At 46.4% G+C, this 7,653-nt stretch overlaps 1 pseudogene; it reads left to right on the top strand.

The window, feature by feature from the left end:
* The first annotated feature begins 6,494 nt into the window (after nt 1-6,494).
* Nucleotides 6,495-6,674, top strand: LOC126548661 (U2 spliceosomal RNA; annotated as a pseudogene).
* The last annotated feature ends 979 nt before the right edge of the window (nt 6,675-7,653 follow it).

The raw sequence follows: 7,653 nt of genomic DNA, 5'->3' as shown, positions 1-7,653 counted from the left end.
ACGTGGTACGTATCTTCCAGCGTTTGAGAGCGCACGTTCTACACCTGCGAGGACGGAACCCAGGGTTCACACGAAACCGAGACGAGGCCCTCCCCACCTCCCTCCGATGACTAGTAGCAATATAAAAGCAATAGAAATAACAAATTAAAGCCATTGCCCCTTGACGCAGCATTTGCGAGATCCGCGTCAGCGTCACTATATAACTCACGTCAATTTCACAGCTCTTCTAGACATTCTAGAATTTCATGGCTCTTCATTAAAACTTCTTCATTCATAGCTTCATAGGTCTCCTAAACACACGCGCGCTCCCAGCGACTGCCAGGTATCCTAAGATGGAGTGGGATGAAGTGAAGTCGATGTGTTTGTCACGAGTTTGAAGAAAGAAGTTGAGCGGACTGGAAAGCACACTTGTCTCCTATTTACGTGAATCCTAAGTCAGTCACGGCGCGGCAAATCACTTGCAGCGTGCGTCCTTCACCCTTACGTATGCGCTGCCCCTAGCCGCTTGCTGACCGATACTGCTGGTCGGCTCGCGGATGACCTGCTGAAGCTATCGTGCCAATTGCGAAGATGGGAGAGATAAGACAGAAGATAGTAGGGCGCCGAGAAAAGGAAGACACAGGAAAGCAAGCCAAAGAGACACTGGACGAAGATGGCTAAATGCAGGCATAATATGAGCGGCTCTGCGGTGTTCCAAAAACCAGGATTTGAAGTTCTGCCAAGTTTCACAGTTCTCAAGGGCAACAGGTGGGCGCAAGTCTTTTACGAAGTTGTTTAGCAGATACCCGTTTTCCACGGGCACAAGACTGCTGTAGGGGCACCAAGTTTGTGCCCAAACCTGAGTGACATATAAGAGCAGTGTCGTTCGGTTCATTCTTCAAGATGGTAACTAGTCCTTGTTCCACCTATGATGTACTTGTAATGGCGGGCGTGATGTTCGTATTAGTTAGGCTGCACCTGTTGTTCACAGTTTACTTTGTCCACGTCTGCTGCCTAGACGGAAATGAAGAAACAAGACTTATCTAATTTATTCAGCTTAAGAACACTGACGACGAAATCGTGCGCAAGCGTAATTGTTAGCTCAGATTTGATGTACCGCTTCTGTGAGATTGACGCAGTTATAAATAACTCCTTTATACCATGTTTTGTGCCGCCGATGGTTGTAGGAGCCCACAGAACAAAGCTTGAGCAACTAAATGCTGTAGGTATGAAGTGTCAGATAACTTTGTCTTTCAGAGACTGGAAAATGGCTAGAAAATTTAGTTTGTTGGGACATTCTGCCGCCTATGTTAGCTTTCTATCTAGGAATTAGAGTTCTGAGTGAAAATTCCTTATGTGTATTGACATTTTTAGCTTGCTTCGAGTCATGTCATAGCGCAAAATCTGTAAGTAAAAATCAAAAGGTTCTTTTAGAAGCGGTTTTAGGCGCAAAAGACAGGACACGGACAACAGAATAAAAGACAACGGAGAGGCGCACAATCGCAACCAATTTTTATTTTCCCGATGCGTCACTGATATAGCCTCAGGTATCTGAACAAGAACATACGCAGGTGAGGTGCCATGAGATAGAAACCAAACCTAATCGTATCCTATCAGCCAGGAAACTAATCTCACTCTCGTGAAGAGACAATGACGGAACGCTGATACACTGGTCACCAAACTTTCTGTTATACATCGCCTCTGCTAGTTCACCTAATGACCCTAATTACCTCGGCCAACAAACACACATAAAGATATAAACGATTGCATATCTTACACCGCATGCAACCTATAAGCAGTACATTGGTTCTCTACCAAGATTACCTGCCTGCAGTAAAGGATGCGCTAGATCATAACCAACTACGCAGATTGGGAGCTCAAGGCATTTCTTTTTCATTATTGTTCTTTTAAACACCAAGCGGGTAGGTGACGGTGGCACTATACGCGTAGAGCAAACAAAGAAGGCGGGTAGTTCGCACAATGGCACCAGGTACAGTCTACATTACAGAGATCTTATTCATGACCTAAAAGCTAAAAAAAGAATTCTTGTAATTACTACTTGCTGGTCACACTATATACTACCTTGGTATAACTGCAGTTGGCGTGAAAGTAGAGTTGGATATATTACTGAGCAAACAAGGTAATCACTATTACTAATGGGTCGCAGCTACCAATTACAAACACAGATAGCACCGCCAGATACGGTGTTTATAGCCTACAAGTCATATATCGCGCCAGAACTGACATAATCCAGAGTGGGTCCTATATATATGTTATAGGACATAGAAACATTGTTATATGCTAAAAATAAACTGTTTTGCTGCACCAACTGCAGTTATACCAAGCTAGTAAATGGTGTGACTGGCATGAAGCAATTGCAAGTCTTTTTCTTCCCAACTACATGCCTGTAAAGTACACTGTACCTGTCGCCATTGCACCAACTACCCGCCTTTTTTATTTCCTCTACGCATCTGGTGCCACCGTCACTAACTCGCTTCTTTCATGTCCGGCGGCAGTGATTATTGTAACGCATAAACGTTTCATTCTAAAGTGATTACTTTATTACTACCGTTTAAAGGCTACTCTCGCCTTTTCTCGCATATTCGCTGCGAGATCCTCCCGACAGTGCGTATTTATCATTGTTTATTGATGCGATGCAACCACAAACCACAAGCCACAATGCAGCCCTGCGACATTGAAGATGCAGAAAGGGACGCGCACCCAGGTTGGTGGCAACAGGCGATGATAGACTCGTCCGAAGTGCGGACGCCTTGAAGTCACGCGATGCCTGACACAGCCAGGCAGGCGGACTGTGCTGGTCGGTCTGTTTTTGGCATTCCTTACGGAGGGCCTTTCGTCCCGGCGAGAGTGCAATGCCGGGACTACCCACAGCGCAGCGTCGGGGCCGCGTCGTCGGAGCCATCTCTCAAAAAATCGTGGCAGTGGTCCCGATGGATAATACGGGGCCAGACTGCCACTCGCACAATAGAGAGAGAACGATCCCATCCGAAACAGCCAAGGGCTGTTCAGAAGGTCTCTTAACGCAGGACCGCAACATAGTTATGTATGAGCGTTCCCGTAGGCCACGAGAAAACGAGAAGTCGGGCTCCGCTTTATGCAGATGCTCAAAGACTAGTTTTGATGGTGTCTGCAACTTCCTCTTTCTTCAAACAAAAGTAAGAGCGCGAACGCGCGCACGCAGAAAAAAGAAAACGCTGGAAGGGAACGAAAATCTTGCACGAGCGCCCGCTGCGAATCAGGCGCGTTCTTTCCTCGTGCACCGCGAAGTCAATCGACACGAGCACAGGTGCTTCCAACCCAGGTTCAGCTGCTGTTGTAGGATAGCTGTACATATTGGACAATTCCACATATCCATTTAAAACAAGTAGGTTTTAAAAAAATGTACGTAGAATCTCTAAGGAGTAATGTGAATGATGTTTAGACATTTCGGTGTAACGACGTGGTATTGAGTGGCCATGCGATGGTGTTTGGTAGAATTCCGAGAACGACCGTGAAAGAATAGTGAAACGGAGAAGCGCGGTTTCAACACCGAGCTGATAAGCGAGACCTGCACGAGAGGACATAGAAGAGGCGAGTAGAAGCAATGTTCACTCGTGTTACAGAAAGCCCACAGCGGATGTGGACGTGGGGCGAAATGACGAGTGAGATGCAGGAAATTAAGGAAATGTGTGCAGGTTTCCCTGGATCCTTAGTATCGGGCGGCGTCAGCACGGCGTCGTTCCTTTTGTTTGTTGCGTTCGGCAGCGTGTTGCTTTAGTTCTCCGCTCTGCGCTGCGTCGATCATTTGTTTCTGGCGCAATCTGTATTCACGCTGATACTCTGCATTCCTGAGTTTCCGTTCTTCCTCACTGAGCGGCTGCGGTCGTCTTGGCGACGTTACGGTAAATGCGACAGCGCTGCGGTGACACGAAGGGCTGCGGAAGTGGCGCAACGTGAACTGATGAGGCCAGCAAACTGCTGAAGGTGGCGGGGCCAGGTGCGCTGATGACGTTCCGATTCGAAGCGACGGCTACTACACAGTTCTGACGCGTGCCTTCTTGTACACGTCACGTGGTCAGAGAGACGCCGTCGCCGTCTTCCACAGCTGGCTGGTTCTATCTTGAAAGCGATCGTCCTACGCGAAGCAGGGAGGGACGGACAGGGTTCTCGGTGGGTGACCAGAGAAAAGCTTATGCATTTAAAATAAGCTGGAGGGGCAGTCCCTGTATGTTCTTACCAGAACAGGTGAAGCTTGAGTTTGCCTATACTTCTACTCTGAAAGAGGGCGACGACAGCTGAAACTTCTCGAAGCTCACGTCCTTTTGGTCAGTTATTGCAAATGCCAGGGGTATTTGAAGATAAAAGCACGAAGTTATTGCCTAAAATGTTACCTTTGGCTGCGTATTGATATCGTGATGTGCCATCAAATGTGAAGAAAAAAAAAAACGTTTAGGCTTCTTTCAGAAGCCAGTGAAAGAAAGAAAGACGTCGAACGAGATCTGTACGCCTAAATTATGCACCCCAAATAGCACGGAGTAAGAAGAAAGCTCTTTGTATATTCCCCGCTATTCGCTAACGTTAATTCTCACCTATGGTAAGATGGGGGCGGTTCGGCTTCACCTTTGAGACGGTATCTCCACTCCAGCAAAACTTTTTTAACACTTCCTTTATTTTAACCTGATATCATCTCGCTTCGTTTCTCTGCTACTAACAACGGGCGACGCTTCGTTTAATTAGCTTCGATAACGTTACATCTCGAATGTAATCCCAGTGGCCATCGCGCTACTTTCTACAAGCAAGCGGCCACGATCGGATTGTGGTGAAATGCAAACAAAAAATAATATTAAAAATGACAAAGAAAACTCTCGTTAACTGTACATTGGGTGCACGTTAAAAAAGCAGCAAGTCAGAATTAATCCGGAAGACCCCACTATAGTGAATCTCGTAATTAAATAATTGTTCAGGCACCCAAAGTCCCGAATTTCTTTAAAATTTGTAAGTCAAAAATGTACAATCTGATTGATAGGAGATTTTACAAATATGCAGTGCAGGTTCATCAACGTCAGATGTCACCACTGAGAGTACAGATAGGTTCTATTGCATATTGACAGTGACAAACGGTTGAGTTATGCAGTGCTCTACAGAGCTTACAGACGAAAGTGAATACAACATCTGTTGTGAAGTATGAGCAATAACTAGAAAAGGATCCTTCGAAGTTATCAATGGGAAAAATGGTATTAAAAATACATGTACAAATTTGTAAATGCAAATTATTTAAATTCTGAAAATATAGAATTATTCGTGGGCAATACAAACAAACTAGAATATTTTGTCAACCCTGCACTATGAACACATAAACAAATACTTTTAGGTAATAAATACACATGATCTGCTGTTACGTGATACATCACAGTATTATTGTAAGTTGTTTATTGAACTGAGGCTGAATTCAGTAAGCTAAATTACGACAATTCTTACGCAGGGAAAATCTTACAAAAAATCAGTGCCATTCCACTCTGTGAAGGTGGATGACCAGCGAAGCTGTGTATGTGGGCCCTTTAATGGCGAACCGTCCATTGCCGGGAGTCAAATGCCGTGTGCCCATAAATGGAAGGCGAGTCGCGGTTAGTCGCTCCTCCACGATGTTGAGCCCCGGAAAATGATGAGGCACCGGGAGGTATGCATATTAAACAGAACAGCGCGTATTTTGACAGGTACAAGGAGGGAGACACGACAGGGACGAGCGCTGATTTGCAACTTAAGTTTAGTACTTGGAACGAAGAATGTATAACAGGTCCATACGACAGGAGAACAAAAAAGAAAAAAACATTCATAGATTCACAGTCAATCATACATGCCGCACTGAACAAGGGAGATAACTGCAATCATCATATCACCCCTGCTAAGAATGCCAGTTCTTTGGACGAAATCGCTATATATTCTTCGTTCCAAGCAATAAGCTTCAGTTGCAAGTCAGCGCTCGTCCGTGTCGTGTCTCCCTCCTTGTCTCTGTCAAAATACGCGCTGTTCTGTTTAAATATGGCTTACCAACTCGCACAAACGTATTTTTTTAACGGGTATACATACCCATGTATTGTTGCAAAACGCAGCACGACGCCTTTTTTGCTAACGTATCCCGGCACGTACAACAGACACGCACCTCACCGCACTCCAAGGGCACACACTGCTTCACCGTAGCCAAGAGTATCGTGCGTTGGTCGACGTCCTGGAGTGCAGTAATGGTTGTGAGGTCACTCGAAAACCACAAGTGGTCATACACAACACAGGCCAGACAAAATACTTGCCCACAAACCCCTTCTGAAACCTGGCCGCTACTCCGGTGAAACATTTCAAGTTTGTGGGATTGAAGCCACATGGACGGTTCGCATTTCATTTCACTTCGCGGTCCTGGTGGGCAGCACACGGGACCGCCACCACGTGAAAGCGGAAGGAAAGGAAAGGAGATACGCAAGCGCTTCGAACGCCGACAAAGAGAGGGCGACGCGAACGTAGACATGGCCGACGCAGGTCAAAGTGTAGTACCTGTTCTTGTCAGCTTAATATCCGATACGGGCTGTATTTGGACCTGAGATATTAAACTTATTTTTGTGAGATGGCGGGGTGCTTAAAGCCTGCTTCACCTCCACCGCGGGTCGGCTCGATGTTGCACTATCTTCGGGATCAAGCCACATATGGGCAGAAATTCTCGATCTACACGGCTCGATAGACGCACGCAATTTTTTCCAGAACCATGCACAGCTTCGCTGTAAAAAGAGTATTCACAAAGCTAAAACCGCATGGAAGATCCGCAAGCTTGCGATGCGCGCCGCTGCAGAGACGAGCGCTGTAGTCGACTAAATGCTAGCTAAATGCTCATATGTAATGGTATGTAGCACAGGTGTGAACTTCCGGTGCCTGTGCATAAAGTAAGCGTCAGGCGATTCACAAAACAAACAGCCGTCGCAGTTGCGGACGTGAGAAGATATTTCTACGATAGGTGGTTAGCAGTCATACGAACATAATGATATTTATCTGTGCCGCTTGAGCTGACGCGGCTAAGCAATGAAACGTAATGTTGCGGCCGGTTGGCTATAAGCAAAAGCTGATAGCCAAGAATAGCGCGTGTTTTTATCTTTGTCGCACGCTGATATTTGCCATCTCATAGTACATTCAGCAGTATTAGTGAATAACAGGCCTGGAGTGCGGCCTGATCCCGGTGACCAGAACCGGTAACGCACTCTCTCTCCAGAGCAGGATTTTCCCCCCTGGTGCAGTACTTGGCCACAACCTCCTACATGAACCCAACAATCAAACTCCGGCCCTCAGTCTCCAGCGGCTGCGAAGCAACTGACCACGGCGGCGGTCGGACCTGCGACGCTGCAGAGGGTGCTAAGAATCCCTGGCTCCGGACAGGCCGCCATTGGAATATGAACCTGGCAACGTTTAACGCTAGAACGTTATCTAGTAAGGCGAGTCTAGCAGTGCTATTGGAGGAATTAGAGGGTAGTAAATGGGATATAATAGGGCTCAGTGAAGTTAGGAGGCCAAAAGAAGCACATACAGTGCTAAAAAGCGGGCACGTCCTGTGCTACCGGGGCTTAGCAGAGAGACGAGAACTAGGAGTCGGATTCCTGATTATTAAGAACATAGCTGGTAACATACAGGAATTCTATA

This window comes from Dermacentor andersoni, chromosome 1 (assembly GCF_023375885.2).
Source record: "Dermacentor andersoni chromosome 1, qqDerAnde1_hic_scaffold, whole genome shotgun sequence".
NCBI lineage: Eukaryota > Metazoa > Arthropoda > Arachnida > Ixodida > Ixodidae > Dermacentor > Dermacentor andersoni.
The sequence above is the reverse complement of the archived record's forward strand: the minus strand, read 5'-3'. Positions and strand labels throughout refer to the sequence as shown.